The 391-nt window shown below is 58.3% G+C and overlaps 1 protein-coding gene across 1 annotated transcript in view; it reads left to right on the top strand.

Annotated features, from left to right (window-relative positions):
- Nucleotides 1–391, top strand: part of DAO (D-amino-acid oxidase) — a gene marked incomplete at its 3' end in the record, with an annotated part of 6,414 nt that overhangs the window by 5,175 nt on the left and 848 nt on the right. The window lies entirely within an intron of this gene.

The following is a 391-nucleotide window of genomic DNA, read 5'->3' as shown; positions in this document are numbered from 1 at the left end:
AAACAACCCCCCCCCCGAGAGCAAAAAAAGCCACAGTCCAGCACTTACCCTGCGCTTCCCACCCGCTTCCCCCGGCAGCTTTCTGAGGGGAGCTGGGGTCTGCTGGACACGGCGGCGTACGAGGTGCCCAGGGAGGTAAAGCGCAGGGTAGATAAATACGGCTCTGTGGTCCGTCCTGCTTTGCTACCGGGGAGGGGTTTGAAGCTGGAATTTTGGTGCTGCATTTCTGGCACTTCCTATGGTAGCAGTACTTTCAGCAGAGAGCCCAGCTGTGAAGAGGAACTTGGAATGCTCACCCCCAGATCAAGGGTCCATGCGATCTCTGACCCCAGCCCCAGCTACACACGGATTCCTCTCCCTGCGTTTGTTCTAGCTCGAGCTGGTGTGGCCA

The sequence above is a fragment of the Buceros rhinoceros genome, unplaced genomic scaffold, assembly GCF_000710305.1.
Source record: "Buceros rhinoceros silvestris isolate BGI_N320 unplaced genomic scaffold, ASM71030v1 scaffold12136, whole genome shotgun sequence".
NCBI lineage: Eukaryota > Metazoa > Chordata > Aves > Bucerotiformes > Bucerotidae > Buceros > Buceros rhinoceros.
Note: the sequence above shows the minus strand (reverse complement) of the source record. Positions and strands in the feature narration are given on the sequence as shown.